Source organism: Lepidochelys olivacea, assembly GCF_965140295.1.
Source record: "Lepidochelys olivacea isolate rLepOli2 genome assembly, chromosome: 5".
Lineage (NCBI taxonomy): Eukaryota > Metazoa > Chordata > Testudines > Cheloniidae > Lepidochelys > Lepidochelys olivacea.
The window spans coordinates 19,162,240-19,189,632 of record NC_140415.1 but is presented as its reverse complement, the minus strand read 5'-3'; the positions used below and the strand labels follow the sequence as shown (position 1 = coordinate 19,189,632).

The window sequence follows — 27,393 nt, the reverse complement described above, 5'->3', positions numbered from 1 at the left end:
GCATTCAGGAGAAAGCAGGGTTGTATTGCTGCCGTACGATGTGAGACATCAGTAAAATATGTTCAGATGAAATCCATAAGACAAGGTGCAAGGCTCATATAGACCTTCTTAACTTTCTGTGATCCTCCTTAAGTGCTCAGATAACTGATAGATTTTTATCTCATGCAGTGTATTGTAGGATTCATTCAGGGTTCATGCGCTTGGCAACATTCAGGGCACACCCTGAGTGTTGTGTAGGAGCAGTGCACACACGGCTCCTCTCAGGGGCATGAACCTTGGAAACTCACCCAGATGACATGAACCGTGGGAAGCCTCCCAGGACTGGGCTCAAGGCCCGAGAGCAAGGAATGCGGTAGATAGAAATTGGTAAGTAAGAATATTAAACAAAGCCAGTGTATTCCTTTTATCTGCTGGAGTATGTAATGCGCAGGAGGAGGGAGAGAAATAAAAGAGGGTGGAAAGCTGACAGGCAGACCAGCCTGTTGGCAGACCAGCCTGCTTGCTTGCTTAAAGCCTTGTTCTGTCTTGTATTTGAACCGCAACAACTGGCACCCAACGTGGAGCCCTCAGCACTCACCTCGCCCGGCAAGGGTTTCAGACGCGTCACTCATCCGCTTTGCGGATCCCGGTGAGTATTTTTCGTCGTGGTAAGTATGGAAAGCTCCCTCTCTGCTTTGCAAGTGCAACACCGCAATGAGCTACAATATTTGCTGCGTAAGGCTCAGCATGATTACCCCACTCGAGAACTCACTCTCCTGCTACAGGAGGTGAGTGCCCAAAGCCCGTGGTACCCTGAAGCCGGAACCCTTAAGCTAGCGGACTGGGAGCGGTTGGGCCAGACATTGCACAAAGAGCCTCGGGCGCCCGTGCAGGCTTTACATGCCTGGCACCTCTGCCGCGACGCGACACAGCGTGTCGCCTCGGAAAGGCCCTCCCTCGCACCAATAGAGAGGCTGGTGATCTCGCCACTCCATCCGCTCCTGCAGCCATCCCCCCTCTTGGTGATGCGACACAGCGTGTCGCCTCGGAAAGACCCTCTCCCGCGCCAATAGAGGGGCTGCCGATCTCGCCACCCCCATCCGCTCCTGCAGCCATCCCTCCCCCTGCTTCGCCCCCAGTGCCTCAATTACTGCTGCCTCCTTTGTCTTCCCCTCTGGAGCCGGTGAGTGGTCACCATCCCCCCGTGGGGCCCATGGGGATGACCCGGGGGGTCATCCGCGTCTGCTCAGGGGCTTTCGCTGGTGCAACAAATGGTTCACGCAGCGAAGACTCGCCCAGATCTTACAACAGAGGAATTAGCTGATCTGGTCTCAGTTTGCCCGGTGACCTGGCAGGATGATGGCCAGGGCAACCAGCTTGCAAACTGGGTCAGTTTGCCTTACTCGGTGATCAGAGAGGTAAAGAAAGCGATTCGCGAGTTCGGCCTCACTAGCACTTATGTACGTGGTCTCCTTGAAGGGCTAGGTACTGGGTACACCCTGGTCCCTGAAGATTGGAAGGCGCTGTTGCGCATGATGCTGACGCCCAGTCAGTATGTTATTTGGCTTAGTGCATATCGGCAGATGGCGGAACGCCAAGCCCAGGTATATATAGTGCATGGTGTCACTTATGAGCAGTTAGCAGGGGAGGGCCCGTTTGCTACCATTCAGATGCAGTCTCAACTCCAGCAGGCCGTCTTCCCCATTATTTCTGCCTGCGCCCAGAATGCTTTCCGGAAGGTCCCGGATTCAGGCAAGCCTACCAAAAGCTTTGCCAGTATCCGTCAGGGTGCAGAGTCCTTTATGGATTTTACCAATAGATTGCAGGAGGCTATCCTCCGACAGGTGGATAACCCTGTGGCAGCTCAGGAGATTCTGTTAAAAATGGCGGTTGAAAATGCGAACGAGGATTGCCGCCGTGCTCTCCAGGCGGCACAAGCCGCTGGCGTTCTAGAGCTGTCGGACATGCTGCGGGCATGCCAAAACATCGGCACACAAGCACATAAAGCTGGGGTTCTGGCCACCACCCTGCGGAAAAGCAGGAAGGAGGGGAAGCGTTGTTATCGCTGTGGTAAGGAGGGTCACTTTCAGCGGGAGTGCCGCTCATCGACGGCGCCCGCCCGCCCCTCAAAGAAGTGCCCCAAGTGTCGGAAGGGCTATCACTGGGCTAATCAGTGTCGTAGCGGGTCGGGAAACTGCACGATAGGTCCCCCCCGAACCCAGGGCCAAACGGGGGTGTTCCCCACTCAGACAACTGTTCCTCTGCCTTAAAATCCATAGACTCTATGAGGGCAGCGACTGCCAGGAGTGCAGGGCTTGATTTGATTATGCAGGAGGATGCTGATTTTCAGTTGCCGGGGGAGGTTTGCGCCATACCTACACAGGTGACGGGACCTCTCCCTGCCGGATTTGTGGGTCTGGTTCTCCTTCACTCACACGCTGGGAAACAGGGTTTTTTTGGTCATCCCAGGGGTCATTGACGCCGATTACACCGGCGTTATTAAGGTTCAGGTGTGGACCCATCTTCCGCAGTCGCTCCCACGTGGATGCTCAATTGCACAATTGATTTTAGTCCCCTATCAGGTGCCAGCTGCAGAGGATCGAGCCTGGGGCGGAGGCGGCTTTGGATCGACGCTGTCTCAGTCACAGTCTCACGACACGTCCTCTCCACTTGTTGCTCTAACAATGTCGCTCTGCCCCTCGAAACCTCAGTTAACACTTCTTTTAAATAATTTTCCTTTTACAGGGCTGGTGGACACTGGAGCTGATGTTACGGTGATTCGTGATCAGGACTGGCCGGTCAGTTGGCCAACAGTTCCTTCTAAAGAGTTGTGGGGGATCGGGGGTAGCAAACCCGGGTGCCAAAGTTTGTCTTGGGCACGGTCTCTAAACCAGGAGGCCTAGAAAAGCTGGAAGCGCTTCATTCGCTTGTGCGACAACATTTGCATGCACAGCGCTTGGAGAGCTCCACTAGTCCTTGGAACACCCCAGTGTTCGCTATTAAGAAAAGAATCTGGTGCATGGCGGCTGTTACACGATTTAAGGGAAATAAATAAACGCATCCAACCCATGGGCCCCTTGCAGTTTGGGTTGCCAAACCCGAATTTAATTCCTCAAACCGATCAGCTTTGTGTGTTAGATTTAAAAGGTTGTTTTTTTCACAATCCCCCTTTGCCCACAAGATCGCGAAAAATTCTCATTTACGGTACCAGAATATAATAATCAGCGACCCTCTCAAAGGTATCAGTGGAAGGTCTTGCCCCAGGGAATGCAAAATAGTCCAACCTTGTGTCAATTTTTTGTGGATCGGGCCCTCGCCCCTTTTTGTGCCTGATACCCCATCTACCATTATATGGATGATATTTTGCTTAGTGGTCCCCAGGTCACGGCACAACAGCTTGAATATTTGTCTCAGATTCTTGGCCAAAATGGCCTGTTAGTGGCACCAGAAAAAATTCAACACTCTTATCCCTACCAATATCTCGGGCATAAGGTTTTACAAACCTATACTGCCCCTGTTCACCCGGAAGTGGTCCTACCCCAACCCTCGTTAAATTACAACAAATTTTGGGTCATTTAAATTGGATTCGACCGTACTTCCGTCTCCCCACATTGATGCTGCAGCCGTTGTTCGAACTCCTACGTGGAGCTTGGGCACCGGGCGCAGTTATTGCCATCACTGAGGAGCACATTGCCTGCATTCGACAGATCAATGCAGCGTTGAGTCAGCAGTTTGTGGATAGACTCACTGAGGTTCATCCCCTGCGGTTGGTTCTCCTTGCCACCCCTCATACGCCTACTGCGGCTCTGTTTGTACCTCATACAGACACAGCCGTCTCTATTATAGAGTGGATATATTTGTCTTCCACTCCTCCTCTGAACATTTATCCTTATTTAGACGCCCTCTCCGACCTTGTTCGTAAAGCCCGCCACCGTGCAGTGCAACTCATGGGCACTGATTTAGTTGCCATTGTTTTCCCCTTATCACGTAGTGAATTTGATTCCTTGTACCACACCTCCTTGGCCTGGCAGGTTGCTCTTTGTGATTATGTGGGAGAGATTTCTTATAATCCCCCAAAAGATCCTCGGTTGGTGATCACACAAAAGGTGCCACTAATCGTACATCGTCTTAGCCGCTCTCGACCTATTGTTTCAGCTATCACTCTTTTTACTGATGGCTCTCCACATCGTGGTGTTGTCACCTATCAATTAGGTGACCCCCCTCGTTGGCATTCTTGTTTTACGCTGCCTCAGCGTTCCGCGCAGCCTCAGAACTGGCTGCTGTTATTTTGGCCTTTCAACTTTTTGCTGATTGTCCCTTTAATTTAATTGTGGACACCCATTATGTTTATTAGGTAATTGATCATTTACCCCTTGCCCTCATTACCCCTCAGGTCGATGCAGATCTTCTTCGCCTGTTTTTGTCCTTACAGTATCTCATCACCACTAGTAATTTCCCTTATTTTGTTGCTCATATTCTCAGTCATACCCCTCTGCCCGGGATACTCACTGAGGGCAATGCACGCGCCGATTGCGCATTACGTGGTCAGGTAAATTCCCTTTTTTCTGACCCCATCGAAAGCCATTCCTTTTTTCATCAGTCTGCCTCTGTTCTGGCCCAACAGTTTCACATTCCTGCTGATCATGCACGTTCTATTGTTCGCTCCTGCCCCCACTGTGCCGCTGCTGCCCCTACCTTTTCTTATGCTGTTAACCCCAGAGGTACCGCAGCGAATCAGCTGTGGCAAATGGATGTCACTCACGTGCCACAATTCCGCCCCTATTCGTTTTTACATGTTTCCATTGATACCTACTCGGGATTCCTCTGGGCGACCCCACAGCATGGGGAAGCCACTCCCAAAGTTATTCACCACTTGCTAGCCTGTTTTGCTGTTATGGGTCGCCCGAGCCAGATAAAAACGGATAATGCCCCAGCCTATTGCTCCACAGCCCTATCCACCTTTTGTGCCCAATGGGACGTCCGTCTCACACACGGGATCCCTTATAACTCCACGGGCCAAGCTATTGTTGAACGTGCAAATCGCACGCTAAAAACCTTGCTTGACAAACAATTAAAACAAGGGGAGCTGCGTCTCCGAACCTTAGGAGACATTCAGCAACAATTGCATGTCCTTTTGTTTACTTTAAATAATTTAACACCGAATACAGATCAGCAGACCCCCACGGATTGGCATTTTCATAAGTCCGAGGTACTTGAAAGACCGCGTGTCTATTACCGTCAGCTGCCCAATCCACAATGGCTGGGCCCAGTACCTTTAATTACTTGGGGTCGGGGATATGCTGCTGTGTCTCTCCCTGCAGGACCGTTGTGGGTTCCGGCCTGGTGTGTGCGACCGGCACTGAAACAGCCTGGCGTGGCACCAGGGGCTGTCGAACCCCATACCGGAGTTTCAGCTGACCTTGGAGGAGAACGTGGTGCCTCCCGGGTCGACAATGGCAGGACGGAGACGGAGGAGATGTAGCGTCCCAAGCCAGTCCGTGACATGGGGAGCAGCAAAAGCATTGGTCGCCGCAGCTCAACGAAGACTGGCAGCAAACCAACAGCCAGAGACTCCTGAGACTCTGTTTGTGGCCATTCTCACCCAAATCACTGCCAATTCTGTATTGATTGTGTGCCTTATGTGCCTGCTATTTCCTGTAGGGGTTGACTCGGGAGCGCCTCCTCCGTTATGGGCCCGAATGACATATAACCTATGAGAAAGATTGGCTTTAATAGTAAATGTTACCCACTTTTGTTTATCTGATTTTGTAGCAGCTGAAGAATTGTTAGGTACGTGCCTTATTCCAGTATGTCATCACCCTGAGGAAATAGGGAATGAGACGATGCTCGCTGCTTACGCGAACCTCTCTTCCCAGTACTCTAGCATGGCTAATTGGGGCCCGGCCAACTACACTTTACCTTCTTGGGCTTATTTCTTGCTGTTGCTGTGTGCAATGTATTTCCTTTTTGTTAAGGCTTTGTCGAGAACCGCCCTGGCAGGCTCCACGAGTTATGACCTTGTCTGTCCGGGAGTTAATGGCTTGCAAAAGCAAATTGATGGCTACCATGAGATGGCCGAGCACAAATAAACAAAAAAGGAGAGGATGTAGGATTCATTCAGGGTTCATGCGCTTGGCAACATTCAGGGCACACCCTGAGTATTGTGTAGGAGCAGCGCACACACGGCTCCTCTCAGGGGCATGAACCTTGGAAACTCGCCCAGATGACATGAACTGTGGGAAGCCTCCCAGGACTGGGCTCAAGGCCCGAGAGCAAGGAATGCGGTAGATAGAAATTGGTAAGTAAGAATATTAAACAAAGCCAGTGTATTCCTTTTATCTGCTGGAGTATGTAATGCGCAGGAGGAGGGAGAGAAATAAAAGAGGGTGGAAAGCTGACAGGCAGACCAGCCCGTCAGCAGACCAGCCTGCTTGCTTGCTTAAAGCCTTGTTTTGTCTTGTATTTGAACCACAACAGTGTATAGTGGGCCAGATTCTCAGATAGTGTAAATCAATGTATTCCCACTGACTTAAATGAGGCAACTTTAAAGTTATGTCCATTTGCACTGCCTAAGAATCAGCCTCAGCATGAGTTGCACACTGATAAATAGACTACTAAATTTTTGGGGCCAGATAGGGCACTATCTACATGTGCTCATGGAAGTTAGGGGGAAGGCACAAACAGATTTTTCCTCCAATGTTTTGGCAACAAGGAATGTTTTTGTTTGCTTTTCTGGGTAAATCCTATAAGCATCAGCCCTGCACTTAAGCACTGATTTGTCAGAGAAACAAATTCAGCTCCCATTGAAGTTAATACCAAAACTCACTCTGATTTCAGTGAAACTGGATTTGGCTCCAAGATGGGGCACAGACTTTACTGTATGCACAAAAAATTACACCACCACCAACAAAAAGCATTTCTCCAAGATCTAACAGCCTCTACAGTCAGCTAAGCAGAACTTCTACAACCATGCATAACATCACTCTTCTTGCTTAAGCTCCTTTTATATTCCCCTTCCCCTGTGCACCGCACACAAGGGCCTGAGAGGATTACAGTCACAGGGGTTAGCAATCAGCAGGTCTTTGGGAGGGTGACCACGAGAGGCTAGGGAAGGACTGAAGGTTTGTGCAGGGAACTACAGTGTGGGTTATTGGGGAGCTGGAGTGGCCTTAAAAAGGAAGCAAGCTGGGCAGGAGACCAAGTTGCTAAAATCTGTATCATTGGTTGTCAAGGAAGGGGGTGAAAGGAGCTGTAGTAAGAGTGATATTGGCATCATAACAGAAGGAATCAGCATAGAGCAAGTGTTCCAGTGGGTTCTGCTGTGTAGAAGAAAGGAGTTTTGGTAAAGAACTTCTTACCCCTTTACAAGTAACCAATGTCAGTGCTCTGTGTAGAGTTGACTTTGAGCTCACCAATCATATTACTTGGTTTCCTAGCATTGCTTTTCTGCTCTTTAGTTAAAAATCTGTACAAGTTACAGGATGTAACAATGTTAAGCTGTCCACAAAAATTCCCTCTGCTAAGTAATAGGAAAATAATAATTTGGGCTTCATTGACAGAACTATATATAAAATAAATGTCTGTGCTGCAGAATAAAATGCTGACAGTTTGAAGGCATTGCCTTAACTGTCAGGGGCTTCCTCCCTGCTCTGAGTATAAATTTTAATTTAAATCCTTAAGGAACCTGGAGCCTTAAAATTCCACCTCTCTTGTAGAGGATTTTCTTGCCTGCCAGGTGCAAACCATTGGTAACTCAGTGGCAAAAGTCCTTTCGGGCAGGATAGATGAGATCTTTGGGATACAGGACTGCACAGAGCATCTAGGATAATGCAGCCCTTGCATTCCAGCTCACAGTCCACCAAGAGAAAATTGGTTCTCATGACCACAATAGCTTGGACAATTGCCAACAAACAATTCAATCACACATTAAATTTTGCTAGGATGCTTCATGGTTGGTCAACTTCTTTTGTTACTTTGCAATTCTTATTATTCCTGATTTTAATAGACAGCAGGACTTTCATTTTAAGCCCCTATTGACCCAATTTCCGTTAGAATTGGAGAACTGGATTACTCATCTTCTCTCTCTCTTTCATGCTGGCAGAATCAACTTAATAAAAATGATAATTTTATATAAGTGTTCAGACCTCTTTCAGGACATTATTCCTCGTGTCGCTGATGAACTCCGAGACAGCCTCGTTGAAATTCCCAGAGTTCCTCTGGGATGAGAGAAGAATGCACTAAACAGTTGTATATCATGCAAGTAGGCCTTCTGATTTTGATATGCTGTATACTAGAGATGAGCTCCAACTGCACATTTCACCCCTGAGACAAGGTCTAGATCTGAATTTTGAACACCCCAAAGTGGAGTTGGACAGAACAGGGCTTTCAGTTCAGTTCATTATAAAGATAAAAGCCATTTGCAAAATCTGGATCCGGATCCATGTTTGAATTTTGATGAGCTGCAAAGCTCTAACATTTTGATTTGGGCCCCCCTGTCATATAATTTGGCCTTCTGCTTTTTAGAGCACACAGATGGTGACTTCCTGTTGGAGAAATGCACTAAGCCAAAGACCAAATATTAAAAGGTATATGAACATGTTGAAGTTCTGAATGGAAAATGGATGCTGAGGGGGAAGACTTTTAGGAACTACCTAATTTTTGAGTAAAGGAAACAATCATAATAAAAATAATTAAACCCATATTCACCAGTCGAATCAAATTTCTAGCTTAAGTGCAAGGTGAGCAACATTAACCTGTGGAACTTACTATCACAAGATATCCCAGAAGCAAACAGCTCCCCAGATTTCATAAAGTATTAAACTTATACATGAATAATAAGTACATACACAATTGCATTAAAATAACAAATAAGGGATCCTTAGGCTTCAGGGTATAATCTAATTACCAAGGATTGTAGCTCAGTGGGCCAGTTTACCTCTATTATATTCATGGCTTTGCATTATATTCTGCTTGCTTATATTCAGCTGCAATGCAAGGAACCTACAGGCTTGTATCCTGTAAGACACTGGCTTCAGCAGTTAGCATGAGGCTTGAGGCCTATGAACTTTGGCATAGATAAAGTTAGATAACCCATATGTTTTGGGGAACTGGAAGTAGAGTGTAGGGGGGGAATTTTGTCCACAGTGACTTCAGCCAACCACAAAAACTTGAACACACACCAGCTTCTGGAAGGTTTTGGATGGAACACCCAATCGCAAGAGTGCCGTAGCAATGAATTGACGTATATGATGAGTTAAAATCATAATTATACTAACCTACAGATGGACACCTTAACATTAGTAAGGGGAGGAAATACAAATAAGGAAGAGGGGAGAAACCCCTACTGAATATGCATAAGACATGGTAACATCCACGTAACAGATTATAAAAGTGGCATCCCAGCCTGTGAGCAGGAGGAGAGGGAGATGTAGCCCTTGAGAGGGGCTAGAATGACGGCCATTGGTGAAGATGAGAAAGATGACAGTGATGAGGAAGATAATGCTAACATTTCAGGTTATTCTGCAAGGGATGGTGTAACTATGGGGGTTCAGATTTGCTTTCTGTATTATCTCTATCTTACTGAGTTAGAGTATGTGATTTTGCTAAATGTATTAATAAATTATTTATTTGTAAATATAAAGGAGTTCCTATAGTGAGAGTGTTGCACCTGTGCACATCGGGGTTCCCAACTATATAATAATTTTAATACTAGGCCTGATCTTGGGACAAGAACCTGTCAACCCTCAAAGTGATAACTGGAAATTCTTATTCATAATCTATAGATCAGGATACAGAATTAGGAAGACATTTCTACTATGGACAGATTTTTGCCAACCTATACAGTATTGGGTTTCTTTGAAGCATCTGATACTTCTCGTTGTCAGATGACCTTGATGGACCAATGGTCTGACCCTATATAACAATGCTTATGTTCGTACGAACCTTTAGGAATACCGAAATCACATTTTCAGCTACATTATTTCTTCACCTTGTTCAACCTTTTACTAACCCCATGTTTGTAATACATAAATATTTCTATTTTCCTTTATATTTCCTCCACTGGGTCCAACACATGGTGCTTGGTACTCTATAGTCCAATTTAAACTTGCTCAGCTGATTTCTGCAAGTCAGTGCAGGCAGTACAATTAGATTCACTCACAGCAAACTGCAAGAGCAAGCAGATACTTTTGTAATTTGCAGCAGTTCTCAACCTTTTTCCTTCTGAGCCCCCCCCCCCCCCCCAAACACACACAATATAAAAACTTCAGGGCACAGCGTGGGGGGGGGAGGGGATGGCTCGGGGCTCATGGCTTCAGCCACTGTGTGTGGTGGGGGCCTTGGTGCTTTAGCCCTGTGGGCTTGGGGCGGGGGAAGGGAATGGCAGCTCCAGACTTCAGCCACCAGGTGGAAGGGAAGGGGAAAGGGACTGGGGCTTCAGCCCTGTGGCGGGGGGGGGAGATAAGCCACACTCATGTGCTCTCCCAGAGACCAAGAGGATTCAAGCTGAGCCAGTCAGAACTCCTCCTTCTGATTATAAGACAGACCAAAGAGAAGGTTGTGGCCCCAAAGAGTTTACAATCTATGTCAGTTCTCCTCAGGCTCCTACCGCAAAGTAGCTCAGCAAGTGCTTATAGCCCCACACAGAGGCTTGACAGATATGGTAGAGAGACAATGGCAACACTGTTGTTAAGATGCATTCATTAGTACAGTTAAAAATCAAGGGTGAAAGACGTGGCATCTTAGTGATCAGAGCCATCATAAACCACTTATAGCACCTACAGTATGCTAGCCACCTTGCAGACCGTATGGGACAGACACCCTCCCTGTCCTGCAGACCACGCAATCTAATGGGAGCACCAGAGGTTAAAGTAAATTGAAACAGAAGGAGGGTGGACATAGGGAAACAGCACTCACCCCACCAGGGAGAGAAGGGGGAGCTTTCTTTCCCTCTACTTTTACTGGAGGAGGGAGTGTTGTGCTTTTTCTCTCCCCACGCTAGCCCCAGCCCATCCTCCCTTAACCTGCAGTAGCTATGACAGAACACAGACGAGCGGAGGAACAGAACAGGCTGCAAAAATAAACTCACATGCTAACTCGGTTGTTATGCACACACTCTAAAATATGCGCAAAATTTGTTATCGTTGTAGTTTCATGCCCAGCCCACCAAAACCCCCTTTCCAGGGCAAAGTGCCCTTTACCCAGACTCCTCCATCATCCCTCACCATCCCACCTCTCTGCCGACCTCCCTCACCATCCTCACTCTACCAGGCAACTGAACAACCTCAGAGACTAATGGTGAATTTTAACTTCATAATCCTTCTTTGTGGGTGACTTCAGAGATTTTGTTAGCATGGATATAAACAAGCCTACAGTGGAAGATTTGACAGATGGAGGGTGCTAGCCGCAGCAGGGAGAGATATTCCAGAGGATAGAAGACGAGAGACTGAGGAGAATGACATGGAGACTTACTGCTCCAGGCATGCCCCTGAAACAATTTACAGCTTGTCCACAACAATGAAGTGCCAGTAATGTGGGTGAATGGCAAAGACCTACTTGTTATACTGGTGAGATTACAGTTTTACAAAATAGCCATTTCTGAATTAAAACAAAGCAGAATGATTGGGTTTTCTTAATGTAATGATTACAGTACTTGTAAGAGTTTAATATGACCCATATTTCTTAAACACTATGAATGGCAATTTATTCACTTAAATATACAGAAATCTATTATTGAGCATTTCACATAAAGGACTCCTCAAAATTAGCCGCACTGCAATAAAACTGGGGAATATGTAGCCCTTGGTTCCATTTTGAAGAACCCTTTTATCTGGGACGACTGCTTATTTTGTACAAATGAGAGTACCTGAGAATCCCAATTATGTGGTTTTTAAATTACAGAACCATATGGACCAGCTTCACCAGTACATTCTGGCTGATTATGCTGCTCCAGTAATGCAAAGCAGCCATAAACCCACATTAACTGCCCTATTAAGACAGATTTATTGTTACTGTGCATCACTGGAACTGGGTAAAGCAGTTGGAGCATCCCAGTGAAAATGGACGATCAGTGACCCAAACAAACCTAAGAACTAAGCAGTGTTCTTGAAAACGTTAATGTCTTTTTAACTACATAACCCATGTCTGAATTTTGCCTCCCTTTCAGAAGGGCAAACCCAAAGATGTAGACTGTGCAAGTGCCTTTAATAAAGGCTTCCAAATCAAGCCAGATGTTCCAAGCCTGTTGTGTTCTCTAATAAATAACCTTCTCGAAGGAAGTTATGGCTTTGATGTCTGCGAGTCACTCCCACTTGCCTACAGCCAGCAAGAAAAGAGCACAGAATCCAATTTGATGAAAGTCGGCAATGACACCGTCAAGAAAGTGCACTGCGGTATATCACCCTTAAGTGAGTGAAGGAATTTAAAATTGTACATGTTCAGGAGCTGCAATTCTGAGTTTACATGTGGTGACCAGGACAGATCCTTTTCAGCTGACCCATCACCTCCAACCCCACCTTAAAATGAGATCCAAAGTATTAGCAGCAAGCAAGATTGTAGCTTCACTGCATTAGTGACTGAACAAACCCTTAGCAAGACAGTACGCCTATTTACCTGTACTGAGACAGAAACAACCTAGTCTTGTCCCATAATTAACATTCCTGCTGTGACAGCATTCATTCACCATACCACTCATATTTAAGTTCTTCTGACTGATCTGAACCGCTTGGGCTTCTGTGATCTCAGAAGGGCTGGGAAAAGGAAAGAAACAGCAGAACAGCAAACACTCTCAGCCAGGAAGAATTCGTACCTCCCGGATGCTACTGTGTGCACACAGATGAGATGCAGCAGAGTCGCATTCTGAAAGCAATTTGTAGCCCCTTTCGTTGTGATTGACAAGCCAATTAATGACACAAATTGTCTTTACAAAGTAGCTCCATCAACTCTGAGCACCGCATTCAAGTGAGAGCGCACTCATTAAGTTAAATCTGTCCAGCTAAATTACAAATTCTATATCCTGTCAAAGGGTATCCACATCCTGTCAAAAGTGGTTTCAACTATGTGTATGCATAAACACATGCACATTAGAGTTTGCAAACAGTTTGGGAATCTAAGTCCATATGCAATGGCCATCATAGGCTCTGAACCAACATCAAAGTTTTACAAGATAGTTTGGCAGGGACTTTGTGACCACTGCAATGCAATGGTCAAAGTGGAGTTACTCCGGATTTACCCAATGTAACTGAGATCAGAATCTGGCCCTTACCATCTAATACTAGGTACACACTGGATATGATAAAAGAAAAAGGAGGAGTACTAGTGGCACCTTAGAGACTAACCAATTTATTTGAGCATAAGCTTTCGTGAGCTACAGCTCACTTCATCGGATGCAAGTGATGAAGTGAGCTGTAGCTCACGAAAGCTTATGCTCAAATAAATTGGTTAGTCTCTAAGGTGCCACTAGTACTCCTTTTTCTTTTTGCGAATACAGACTAACACGGCTGCTACTCTGAAAACTGGATATGTTGTTAGCTATCCCTGTCTAGTCAAGTGTCATAGCAGGAAACAAACAAATCTGGATAATCAAAGCAGATGTGGAGTACTTGTGGCACCTTAGAGACTAACCAATTTATTTGAGCATGAGCTTTCGTGAGCTACAGCTCACTTCATCGGATGCATGCCGTGGAAACTGCAGCAGACTTTATTTATACACAGAGAATATGAAAAAATACCTCCTCCCACCCCACTGTCCTTCTGGTAATAGCTTATCTAAAGTGATCATCAGGTGGGCCATTTCCAGCACAAATCCAGGTTTTCTCACCCTCCACCCCCCCACACAAATTCACTCTCCTGCTGGTGATAGCCCATCCAAAGTGACAACTCTTTACACAATGTGCATGATAATCAAGTTGGGCCATTTCCTGAACAAATCCAGGTTCTCTCACCCCCTCACCCCCCTCCCAAAAACCACACACACAAACTCACTATCCTGCTGGTAATAGCTCATCCAAAGTGACCACTCTCCCTACAATGTGCATAATTAAGGTGGGCCATTTCCAGCACAAATCCAGGTTCTCTCACATCCCCCCCACCCCCATACACACACAAACTCACTCTCCTGCTGGTAATAGCTCATCCAAACTGACCACTCTCCAAGTTTAAATCCAAGTTAAACCAGAACATCTGGGGGGGGGGGGGGTTAGGAAAAAACAAGAGGAAATAGGCTACCTTGCATAATGACTTAGCCACTCCCAGTCTCTATTTAAGCCTAAATTAATAGTATCCAATTTGCAAATGAATTCCAATTCAGCAGTTTCTCGCTGGAGTCTGGATTTGAAGTTTTTTTGTTTTAAGATAGCGACCTTCATGTCTGTGATTGCGTGACCAGAGAGATTGAAGTGTTCTCCAACTGGTTTATGAATGTTATAATTCTTGACATCTGATTTGTGTCCATTTATTCTTTTACGTAGAGACTGTCCAGTTTGACCAATGTACATGGCAGAGGGGCATTGCAGATGTGTGTCTCCAGGGAAAATTATTTCTGGTGTTAGATGACATAAAAATCACCTCAGGTGTAAATTCTTATATTTTGGGGAAAGGGAGAATAAATTCAAATTAACGTCAACTGAGTTATTGAACTGTGGGTCTCTATGCATGAACACTAATTTTATTCTGTGACACTGATGTGAGAATGCAGACTTGGGGGGGAATAGTCCTAACTCAATTCACAAGCCTATTATCATGTAGTTCCCCTGAAACTAAATGAGATTTATGTAACTGAAGTCCCATCACGTGCATGTTCTTTTGTGCAGGAGATAGATTGTAAAGTATGATTTTTTGTTCTCATGTGCTTTTAGCTTTGATATATAAACTTTAATAAGGAAGTTGCCTTCCTGCAAACTCTACTTAATGACAAAAATTACCATTAAGGACAACCATCACTTCAGCTGAAGATGAGATATCATCCATAAAACCCACAAAAGAACTGTTATTTCAAAAGAGCAGTTGCATGGCTTCCCACGTATAGTTATGACTCTTGTTTTGCAGAGGGGAGAAAGGCAGTACTTTTCTTTTGTATGTCTTGTGAACAGTTCTTTAACATGTTTAACTTGCTTAGAATAAGTTTCCTTTCAAAACAATAGTGGTGGCTTATTATTAGAGCTTATAATGGAAACGTTCATAGATGAAGTTCAAGTAGAGTCCTCTTGCTCAGAAGACTATGGGTAAAATCCTGGCCCCCTTGAAGTCAAAGGCAAAAATCCCATTGACTTCAATGGGAACAAGATTTTCACCCTCTGCCTACGTAGGTCCCTAAAGTCCATAATCACAGTATCAGAGCACCTTGTCAATATAAGGACAATCACTCTCTTCTTCCCTGAAGGGCTATAAGTGGATTTTCATGTTGGTTTTTTGTTTTAATACTGCTCCCACTTGTGCTTTGACACTAACATCTGGTGCTTATCCTGACTAATTTCCCAAACACAGCATCAGTAGCTACATTCTCCCTAGAGCCCTGGATTATGTAGCAAGGTTCTCCAGTTTCATACAAATTGACAGTTTGATTTGAAATTTTCACCCAGAGCCAAGAGGAAGTCTCCCTATTAAGGACAGCATTTAAGCATGTGCTTAATTTTAAGCAACTGCATTAGTCACCGGAGACTTAAGTACATGACAAATGTTAAGCACATGATTAAGTGTTTTCCTGAGTTGGCACCCAGTTTCTGATCTTAGGTACAATGAAAATGTACAATGTGGTTGTTGCCATCAGTGGAAAAAAAAAAGACTAGAAACAAATGGCAGGTGAAAACTACATGACTGTACTAGAAGGGTTAATCTGTACACTTACTACTTATAATCACTTAAAATCTATCTTTCTGTAGTTAATAAATCTGTTTTATATTTTTTACCTAAAACAGTGTGTTGTTTGAAGTGCAAGGGAAATCTGCTCAGGAACAAGGGCTGGTGCAGGTCCTCTCCACATTGAGGAAGGGGCAGACTGGGTAATAAATTTACACTGGTCAGGCTTCTGACAAGGGCAAGATGGTACAGCTCTGGGGTCCTAGGCTGGGGAGCTGTGGGGAATTGGCTGGAGCCTCTCTATTGTTGGTTCATGAGTGGCTGGCGAAAGCATTCATGTAACGAATATGGGTATGGCCCAGTCTGTGGATGGCTGTGTGAGTGCAGGACCTGGAGGGGTTTGCAGCTTGTCACAACAACATCACAGTGTGAGAGGGATCCCAGGTTGGTAAGACAAAGAGCTCAGCAGTACCCCAGCTCCAGGTTGTACTCCTGGGAACCCATGACACTAATTCAAAGGCCAATGGGAAAATACCAATTGACTTCAACCACCTCTGGGTCAGGCCCTAGGAAAGCAGACAAGGGAGAGCCTGGCACAAAACCTGACACAATAAATTAACAATTTACTTTTAAGAAATAGTTTATGCTTTAAAAATATACTATTTCCCAAGCACCACCAGTAATAATACATTTGTGAAATGCTGAAAAATGCAGATTCGATATTTATGAGAAACTGTGTACTTGTGTTTCATCATTATTTAGCCCCAGTTAACGAGCACTGAAAATAAAGTATAATCTGCTAAAGTCTGGGTGACACAATATAAATAATGATACTTTCATTTAAAATGCAGAGCCAGAGATTTTTAAATGGAGAGTTGCTAGGTCAAATTAATCTCTGGTGTAATACCACTGATATCACTAGTGTTCTATCAGGGATTAATTTGGCCCATGATTGAGATGCAAAAAGATGAAATAGTAATAGGAACTGAGCAGTGCTACCAAAAATTACACTTCTTTGAAAAGTTTTGGGTCAAGCTTGGTAAGACAGTGAAATCCACTGATTACCCACTCAACTAGATAGAAAATATTTACAATACTATTGTTCCACAGACAAGTATTTCTTAATTGCACCATCTCATTCTCTAATGGATGGCTTTTGACCCAGCGACTGAATGCTTCAAAGTGTGACTACCACATTGCTAAAAACGATGTATTATGAATCCTTTAAAGGAGCATGCTTTACAAGTCAGCAAATGGACCAGATAGAGGACTTACATATATACACCATAAGGAGAAAGCCACACACCACAAAAATTGAATAGTGCTCCAGCTTTTAAATCAGCAGACATGCTATTATATACTGGATAAAATAGGTCTTAGCTATAATTCAAAGGACAATCATATTGAAGAGGATTTCTTCTTAGAAAAGGCTTTAAAAAAAATCACAGAAACATTGGGTCAGAACAATCCAATGGAGTTACTCAGGGAGAAAAAGTGCCCAGTAAAAGTATTATAGATTGCCTTCAGAGTATGTCTTTCACAATTTGTCAACTATATTTACTTCCACTTAAAAGGTCTGGCTACATGTTGAGATATGGCACCTTCACATTCAGAATCAGCACAGGACAGTCCTACTAGATCACTGGTACTCACTGAATGGGCAACGGCTGGGCTGCCGTGACAATAATGCAATTAGAGTGGGATAATGGGAGTCAGAATCACCAGACCCCCATTATATCACAGCCTGTAACTTTCACTCATGTAGATTTCCCCAGTGGGACAAATTCTGTTCTCACACTGTTTAAAACTGGAGTGACTTCATTGAATCAATGAAGTTACTCCTGATTTAAACAAGTAAAACACAATTTGGCCAATAGCCTTCAGTGCAAGTACCTGCATGACTATAGACTACTCAGGTGAGAAAGGGTTGCCAGATAGGACCCTGTGTCCTACTCCATTTGGCAAATATTTATTCCCCCCTACACACACTGTGTTTTCAAAGCAGCTGAAATCCATCAGTCTGTTTGTGTTTAACAAATGCAGTGTCAAAAGACCCACTAATATATGCATAGTTCTGGGAATAACTGCTGCCTTCAGACCACCAGAGGGCATCTTAAACATTGTTTTGTATACCAACATCAGTAATGCTGACCCAATTTGGTTTTTATTTTTTTTTTACAATTAAATAGTAGAATTAAAAGAAAAAATAAGACCGAGAGAGAATTCAGAACCTCTCCCTCCACCTTACAGTAGATTTTTTTTTTTTTTAAGATTGTAAACATCTAGCGGGCAGGGTCATGTCTCCTCTGTGTTCCATCGTATGTCATAAATAAAAATGATCAGTTGCAGAGCATAAAATCTTTGAAAAGGGCATAAATATGTTCCATTATTGAGCTACAAATGCTTTGCCCATGGATACAGCTATTTAGCAATGGACAGTGTGCTGTTGCAGGTGCTTTCAGACAATTTGAGATAGTAATACAGGCTAACAGGCTAGTGCATTAGTCTCTTTGGCATTCCAAATGAAAAGTTATGTTTATGGCTATTTGATAGATTTAAAATTATTTTATATGTATATAATTTAGTAAAATACAAACACAGTGTGGCATGTTCTACTCTCAGTGGCACCCAGGAAATCCAGCTGACTTCAGTGCTATCGCATGGATATAACAAAGCTCTTAATCCTTGCTCCCTGAGCTCTCCCGGCTACCTCCTTTCTCAGTTACTGTGGACACCACCACCATCCTGCCTCTCACTCAGGCCCATAACCTGGTGTCATCTTTGACTTGGACTTCTCTCTAGGTTCTCACATCGAAGCTCAGTCTAAATCTTGCCAAGTCTTTCTGCAAAACCTCTCTCAGATATGGCCTTTCCCAGCCATCTGCACAGCTAAAACTCTATTCCTGACTCTTGTCATCTTGCATGTCGGTGACTGCAACATGCTTCCGTCTGGCCCTGAAATGCAATCTTGCCCCACTTGTATCCATTCAGAATGCTGCCGCAAAGATCATTTACCTAGACTGTCACTTTGACTATCACCTTTGCATCCCTCCATTGGGTTTTTCTTCCATATTGCATCAAACATAAACGGTTTCTATTAACTTCCAAGGCCCTTTATGGCCTAACCCCATCCTAGCTATCATATCTCATTTGCTACTGAGATGTCAACTCTCCCCTCTGACCAGCCCAGGATGCCACACTCCATTGCTCAGCTCTTAAATTTTCAAAGTAGCACCTTTGCGCTTTCTTCCAGGCTGCCCCTCACTCTTGGGAAGAGCTTCTGATAAACCTAACTCATTATCCTCCTTCCAAACCCTTCCTAAAGCTCTCCTTTGCTGTGATGCCTACAAAAACTGTGACCATTAGGTTGCTAGTGCATTCATACCACTGCCTTTCATGCTGACCAATATTGTCTCATTGTTTCCTTGTAACTCCCCCATCTGCATGCGTCCATTGTCTCTTGCCTTATACTTAGATTGTGAACTCTTTGGGGCAGGCACCATCTTTTTGTTCTGTGTTAGTACAGCACCTAGCACAATGGGGTCCTGGTCCATGACTAGGGCTCCTAGGCACTATGATAATACAAATAATAAAATAATAACTGTAGACATATGTCAAGGTTCCTTCCCCACTCTGAACGCTAGGGTACAGATGTGGGGACCTGCATGAAGAACCTCCTAAGCTTATCTTTACCAGCTTAGGTCAAAACTTCCCCAAGGTACAAAATATTCCACCCTTTGTCCTTGGATTGGCCGCTACCACCACCAAACAAATACTGGTTACTGGGGAAGAGCTGTTTGGAAACGTCTTTCCCCCCAAAATACTTCCCAAACCCTTGCACCCCACTTCCTGGACAAGGTTTGGTAAAAAGCCTCAATTTGCCTAGGTGACTACAGACCCAGACCCTTGGATCTTAAGAACAATGAACAATCCTCCCAACACTTGCACCCCCCCCTTTCCTGGGAAATGTTGGATAAAAAGCCTCACCAATTTGCATAGGTGACCACAGACCCAAACCCTTGGATCTGAGAACAATAAAAAAAGCATTCAGTTTTCTTACAAGAAGACTTTTAATAGAAATAGAAGTAAATAGAAGTAAAGAAATCACCTCTGTAAAATCAGGATGGTAGATACCTTACAGGGTAATTAGATTCAAAACATAGAGAACCCCTCTAGGCAAAACCTTAAGTTACAAAAAAGATACACAGACAGAAATAGTTATTCTATTCAGCACAATTCTTTTCTCAGCCATTTAAAGAAATCATAATCTAACACATACCTAACTAGATTACTTACTAAAAGTTCTAAGACTCCATTCCTGGTCTATCCCCTGCAGAAACAGCATATAGACAGACACACAGACCCTTTGTTTCTCTCCCTCCTCCCAGCTTTTGAAAGTATCTTGTCTCCTCATTGGTCATTTTGGTCAGGTGCCAGCGAGGTTACCTTTAGCTTCTTAACCCTTTACAGGTGAGAGGAGCTTTCCCCTGGCCAGCGGAATTTCAAAGGGGTTTACCCTTCCCTTTATATTTATGAAAACATAGTTGTGGAGAATGCATCATGCAAGAGATGGATAAGATACATAATCTTTCACATCATAATTGCCAGGTTGCCAGAATGAATTCAGCCTAAGTGAAAGTTGTTATATCACAACAGCCAATGTGAAATGCATTAATTGGTGACTTCAGACTCATTCATAGTGCACATGCGATATCATCATAAAAATCACCACCACACTCGGCAGTCTAGTAATCAATCTCTACAAAGAGGCCAAAGAGGGAATGAGTATGGAGATGGGACTACCTTTTAATCCCTAAAGGAGAAAGGGTGGAGTACACAGTCAGAACAGTTGCAGTGAGGCATCATCTGCTCTTTGGGAGTGTTAATCCAGCATATTTCAGACTAATAATGTTAAAAAAAGGACAAAGAATCCCCCAAATGATTCAAGTGAGTGGCTCACAAACATTCATTTATTTTCACAGCACTCCTGTGAGATGGGTTGGGGAAGGGTATTATCCCATTTTATAAATGGGAAACTGAGGCAAAGAGATCACGGTCAAAAGTATCCACTAACGTGGGGCGCCTAAATTGAGATGTTAGGACCTGAATTTTCAGAATACTTTTATAGCACTTTATATATCCAAAGCACAGCTTGAGCCTATTAAGTCTAGTTGCAGCAGCGAGTGCTTAGCAGATGCCAGGGTCTCAAGCTGGGTACCCAGAAAATAAGAAACACACAATTAGTGACCATCTGTGAAAATTTGGCTTAAGTGACTTGCCCAGCATCGCACAAGAACTCCATGGCAGAGGCAGGGTTAGAATCCAGTTCCCCAAGCCAGCATTCAACAGCCATAAGACCATCCTTTCTCTTCCTGCAGTCCCCTGCCTTAATCATTACTCACCTTCCAACTTCTGTAGTAAATGAAGCAGGGGTACTACAGACAAAAGTCTCTTTCACTGCACAACCCTGACTCACCCCCCAGAGCAGCTCCATCCTGTGTTTTGGATGAGGCAATGTATAATAAAAGACTGTATCATAATGCATATGCACAAAGGGCTGACTTAAAGTTGCACAGGCAGGTGTTAACTTCTGAGTGCTTGATAGTGCACCCTTAATAATGTTCTTTTGAATAAATATACACAAAAACTAATTGTAAGTATAGGACAGTTACACATAGGCTCAAGTGAAAGCCCCAGGCCTTGACAACTCACACAGCTGGGCAAGTGGATTAGAATTTGGACCCAGATCTAAATTTCACATCATGGGTGTTAGCTCTATAACAAGATAGAGCCAAACCTTGGGATTCATACACCCCTGAATTTTTGGAGGACTAGAGCTGAAATGGAGATCTAGATCCAGATCCAAAACTACATAGTTCTAATCAATGTCTAACCTAAGGGTAGAGCTGGGCAACATTTTTTGGCCAAAATATTTTTCCCCAGTGACAAATGAAGATTCAGTGACACCAAAACATTTAGCAAATTTGTATCATTTTCACCAAATTGTTTGGCTCAAAACAAAATCCTTCAAAAAGAACCCCTCAGAATGTTTTGACATTTTCAAAAGACTTTAATTTAGAAAAATTAAAATAAAAATAAAAAATGTTTTAAAATTATCAAAATCGAAGTCAAATATTTTGCTTTTGTTCAAAAAACCTTTTGTTTGACCTGAAACAAATTTATTTACTTTTCAATTCATTGAAATTTCCAAACAAAAAAAACCCAAAAATCCTCTTTTCAGCTTGATCCACAATTGTTTTTCTTTTGTATTTTTCAGAATTGCCAGTGAACCAAAAAATTCATTATTTGCACAGTTCTAATTCTGAGCTACCGCCACTTTCTAAGTGGGAGTGAAATAATAGTGCAGAAGCCAAAATAGCCTTGATTTTGTGAGTCAGTGCCAGGTGTTTTCTGCTGCTTCAGTATGTGTTTGTATATAGTGTTTACATGTAAAGAAGAGGAATTATAGAATACAGTTACTCAAGTGAATATACTCGAAAAGATAAAAATGCACAGACTATGTATATTCAACAAGTATTAGACATGAACGGTTGAAGAGGTTATTTAGTTTATTTCATCCCCACAGTATGACACTGGAGGATTCATTCTGATTTTACTGTATCCTGTCTGCAGAAAATATTGGATCATGGACTTTTATTACCAAAAAGAAAAGGAGTACTAGTGGCACCTCAGAGACTAACCAATTTATTTGAGCATAAGCTTTCGTGGGCTACAGCTCACTTCATCGGATGCATTCAGTGGAAAATACAGTCAGGAGATTTATATACACACAGAACATGAAAAAATGGGCGTTTTCATACACACTGTAAGGAGAGTGATCACTTAAGATGAGCTATTACCAGAAGGAGAGCAGGGGTGGGAGGGGGAAGAAAACCTTTTGTAGTGATAATCAAGGTGGGCCATTTCCAGCAGTTAACAGGAATGTCTGAGGAACAGTGGAGGGTGGGGGTGGGAAATAAACATGGGGAAATAGTTTTACTTTGTGTAATGACCCATCCACTCCCAGTCTCTATTCAAGCCTAAGTCAGTTGTATCAGACACACCCCTGGAACCCCGACCTGGGGTATTCTATCTGCTACCCAAGATCCATAAACCTGGAAATCCTGGACGCCTCATCATCTCAGGCATTGGCACCTGACAGCAGGATTGTCTGGCTACGTAGACTCCCTCCTCAGGCCCTACGCTACCAGCACTCCCAGCTATCTTCGAGACACCACTGTCTTCCTGAGGAAACTACAATCCATCGGTGATCTTCCTGAAAACACCATCCTGGCCACTATGGATGTAGAAGCCCTCTACACCAACATTCCACACAAAGATGGACTACAAGCCGTCAGCAACACTATTCCCGATAATGTCACGGCAAACCTGGTGGCTGAACTTTGTGACTTTGTCCTCACCCATAACTATTTCACATTTGGGGACAATGTGTACCTTCAAATCAGCGGCACTGCTATGGGTACCCGCATGGCCCCACAATATGCCAAACATTTTTATGGCCGACTTAGAACAACGCTTCCTCAGCTCTCATCCCCTAACGCCCCTACTCTACTTGCGCTATATTGATGACATCTTCATCATCTGGACCCATGGAAAAGAAGCCCTTCAGGAATTCCACCATGATTTCAACAATTTCCATCCCACCATCAACCTCAGCCTGGTCCAGTCCACACAAGAGATCCACCTCCTGGACACTACAGTGCTAATAAGCAATGGTCACATAAACACCACCCTATACCGGAAACCTACTGACCGCTATTCCTACCTACATGCCTCCAGCTTTCACCCAGACCACACCACATGATCCATTGTCTACAGCCAAGCTCTACGATACAACTGCATTTGCTTCAACCCCTCAGACAGAGATCTTGTAGGTGTTTGTCTCTATCAAGCATTCTTACAACCACAATACCCACCTGCTGAAGTGAAGAAACAGATTGATAGAGCCAGAAGAGTACCCAGAAGTCACCTACTACAGGACAGGCCCAACAAAGAAAACAACAGAATGCCACTAGCCATCACCTTCAGCCCCCAACTAAAACCTCTCCAACGCATTATCAAGGATCTACAACCTATCCTGAAGGACAACCCATCACTCACAAATCTTGGGAGACAGGCCAGTCCTTGCCTACAGACAGCCCCTCAACCTGAAGCAAATACTCACCAGCAACCGCACCCCACACAACAGAACCACTAACCCAGGAACCTATCCTTGCAACAAAGTCTGTTGCCAACTGTGCCCATATATCTATTCAAGGGACCCCATCACAGGGCCTAATCACATCAGCCACACTATCAGAGGCTCGTTCACCTGCACATCCACCAATGTGATATATGCCATCATGTGCCAGCAATGCCCCTCTGCCATGTACATTGGGCAAACTGGACAGTCTCTACGTAAAAGAATAAATGGACACAAATCAGATGTCAAGAATTATAACATTCATAAACCAGTCGGAGAACATTTCAATCTCTCTGGTCACTCGATTACAGGCCTATAGGTCACAATATTACAACAAGAAAAGGAGTACTGGTGGCACCTTAGAGACTAACCAATTTATTTGAGCATAAGCTTTCGTGAGCTACAGCTCACTTCATCAGATGCATAAAGTGGAAAGTACAGTGAGGAGATTTAGATACACACAGACCATGAAATGTTTATCTAAATCTCCTCTCTGTACTTTCCACTTTATGCATCCGATGAAGTGAGCTGTAGCTCACGAAAGCTTATGCTCAAATAAATTGGTTAGTCTCCAAGGTGCCACAAGTACTCCTTTTCTTTTTGCGGATACAGACTAACACGGCTGCTACTCTGAAACCTTTTATTACCAAGTAATACAATCTGAATTGTATCTAGCTATTAAATTAAATCATGTGGAAACTACTCACTGTATTTAAAATGGCTCTAAGGGACACTACAAAAAAAACCTCTTAAATCCTCAGGTCTCATTGTGCCACCTTACTTTTAACTCTATGGGAATTTTGCATCTAAGTTGTGCTCTAACTCTCTTAAAAAGAGAAATGAACATGGGATACAACATCCCACCCCTTTCCCCAGAGAAGGCTTTAATTTATCCCTCTCTGCAAAAATATATTTTGGATTGTTTAAATTTTGGCTCAAATTTAGCAGTCATGCACATGTTGTTATAAATTACAGCCCTTTTACTACCTTAGACTCACCTATGAGTTTGGCCCATTGCCAGTTGAATTTTGGTCATTAGTTAAAAACACTCACTTTTTAAATCAATCCATTTAAAATTATAAAGCCTGAGTCTTCTTTAGTGTACACTTGCCATTTATAAGTCATATTGGTTGTTTGCATTTCTCTAAAATCCAAATAAATTATTTTACTCTTCGTAAAGTAAATGCTTCTAGCATAGATTGGGATTGGGCCAAATCCTTGTCTCCTTAATTACACACATAGTCCATTGACAAGCAGTAGTCACATCCACTTAAGTTCAAACTGCAATCAAAACTTCTTTCATTAAACTTTTTTTCCAACTGGCATCCAGTGCTCTATATGCCCTTGAGCAATCTGTATGTCAGTTCTGTGGTAGCTATGACTGTACATGCAGAGTAGTTAAAGGGAAATTGCAATCATATCTAAAAGATTATCACAAACCTTTTAATGGCTAACAAAATTGCATATCTAGACCAAATACAACTTGCTTCAATGAATGGGAAAAAACTGTCTATGATCTGTTTCCAAGATTACATCTGACTATTGTTAGCATTGAATGTGAACCTTATAAGTAGGAAGCAATCCATTGGCTTCAGTTAAGATTCATGAATATCTCTGTACTCTTCTAGCAATGAATGAATGACATATCTGATGGGACTATCTTGAAATTGGAAAACTAGAGATATGTTCAGAAAATATGCTGCATCGGACAAGTGATTACAAAGAAAACAAACAGTTCTTCAACCCTGCGAATGGAGCACACATAAACCAGTTGTGAGCTTTGCTCACAGAATCCAGCAAAATCTATTTTCCATCCCAGGCAAGGAAGAAAAAGTCACAATGGGAAAAAAAAATCTGCTATCCTCATCAAAATCCACCATCTCACAAGCTGGAAGAAAACACACGTCTCCCTAGTACTTAGGATTTTTCAGGCATTTGCTAGACATTTTCCACAACGGGTGAACAGAAGATCCAGGTTTCTCTTCCTAGATCAGCCCATCAACGTTTCCTTCCCCTCTCTGAAGGGGGAATACAATGCAAACCAAAGGAACAAGCAGTGATAAACAGCATAATAAAGATAAAACACGTACTTACACTTTTGGTGTACAATACTCCCAGGTCTCACTAACTGGAAATAACTAGCCCATTTCTTTATGGCACTGTTGCTCCCATCTGATCTACAGAAATATAAAAACATAACAATAATATAAACAACTGAGATGCTGGAAATAAATAAGGATGAAATAAGCAGCTCCAAGGCTTTATAACCTAAGAACCCTAAAGATAAATGGTAGATAGCTAAATACCTTGCAGGTTTCAGGAGGAAAATGCGCTCCAAATGCTGCTCCTTGTCTTGTGTAACAGCTGAGGAAGCTCTGTGCCACTGACATGCTGCCAAGCAGCATTTCATATAGGCATTCGTGGGGTCCTAGTGCCGACCCAAGATATTCCTATTCCCTTTTATATTCAAATAGGTTCACATTTCACTGACCTGGTGCCAGTGACAGAATCCTTACTGAGCTTCCAGTTTCTGATGCTGATGTGCTGTTTCTCTTTTGTATGTATTAGTAGGGGCAGAGAGAGAGGTTCTCCTCTGTAGCGTTTTGGGATTCTCCATCTTTGCAGTAAGTTTCTTCTACCTTTACAGCTGCACAGAAAGTTTGCAAAAGAACAGCAACATGACTTGTTCCTGGCTCTGTTGCAAACTCAGCTCACATTGAGTAAGCCTTTGATTTATGGCTTCTTGGGTCAACTAGGTGAAATTTGCAGCTTTGCACAGTCAGGCTATGAAAGCAGGTAGAATTTCACATTTTGGACTTAGTTTTGCTTTCAGTTTTGGGGTCCATTCGGTCCTGAAGCACAAAGCAAAACACAATGGGTGCAAACAATCATTGGTCAAAACTAAAGACTAGATCTGGACAAACCTCTGTAAATCAAAATCACAGTTACACATAGCACAGCCTCATGCATAATTTCCCCTCTTAGACCAAGTAAATACACTAGCAGGGAGCAATGGAAGGAAGTGGGGACATTCGAGCAAATCAGAGGCTCCCTGTGAAACCACTCATTTGAGGTCTCCCACCTGCTGCATGGCTCAAATTTCACTGTGTCACTTTCTTCCCTACATCAGCCTGCCCCAAACTATTCTGCCATGTAAGCTGTGAAGGAGTGGGAAAGATCCGGGATAGTACAAGGGAATGTGCCCAGTACTACTAAATGTGTTTGTGAGTGTACAAAGGAAATACTGGATTCAGGGTTCTTGTTAAACAGGAGAACAGAAGTACCCATCATGTTCCCCGGGCTCAAAGATATGAAAGATGTCCTGATTCCCCAGGGACTGCTACTCACCACCTTGGAACCCTCGCTCCATGGGTAGTAGCTCACACTTCTATCCACATGGCACTGGAGCAGGAGCATTA

At 43.6% G+C, this 27,393-nt stretch overlaps 1 protein-coding gene across 2 annotated transcripts in view; it reads right to left on the bottom strand.

Annotated features, from left to right (window-relative positions):
* RAB27B (RAB27B, member RAS oncogene family) overlaps positions 1-26,357 on the bottom strand; it is a 238,864-nt gene extending 212,507 nt beyond the window's left edge. The window contains exons 1-2 of one of the 2 annotated variants that reach the window (XM_084629475.1): positions 26,281-26,357; positions 26,065-26,151 (exon numbers count right to left, since the gene is read on the bottom strand). The gene's annotated coding sequence lies outside the window, so the exon portion shown is untranslated. Of the gene's footprint in view, positions 1-26,064; positions 26,154-26,280 lie in introns of those variants that run through there. The other variant, XM_084629473.1, reaches the window with a different exon arrangement.
* Positions 26,358-27,393: the final 1,036 nt, after the last annotated feature.